Genomic DNA, 469 nt, shown 5'->3' on the forward strand with positions numbered 1-469 from the left:
GAGTAAAGAAGAATATCAAATGGTTGTGTAGCAAGTAAAGTAGGTGGAATGTTAGGGTGACGGTGGAGGAAATTGATTCTAAAGTTTATATAATAGGATAAATGTCTACCACGGTGTTTTAACAAAGAAAAATAGTAAGGAGTGGCTGCATAATTTGAAGGAATCAGTGCAAAATACAAGCGTAGCATGAAGCTCAATCATGAGCCAACAGAAACGTCTGGGCTGCAGTACTGGCTGTGTGGAGATGAAGCTGGTCATGGCTATTTCCTCTGGTGATCTCTATAACTGGTGGAGTAACCCAAGAGAAATATTTTCTACTGTGTCAGAGACTATGGTGAGTCTGGTTTGCTAGTCCGTTGTGTTTAGCCTATATATGTAGATTGATCTCAGAAGGTAAGCTAGCTGAGAAGTTCAAATCCACCTGAAGAAAGAGCACCTGCTTGAAATCTAGGCCAACAACATGTCCTTG

This window comes from Octodon degus, unplaced genomic scaffold (assembly GCF_000260255.1).
Source record: "Octodon degus isolate 3935 unplaced genomic scaffold, OctDeg1.0 scaffold00036, whole genome shotgun sequence".
In the NCBI taxonomy this organism is placed as follows: Eukaryota; Metazoa; Chordata; class Mammalia; order Rodentia; family Octodontidae; genus Octodon; species Octodon degus.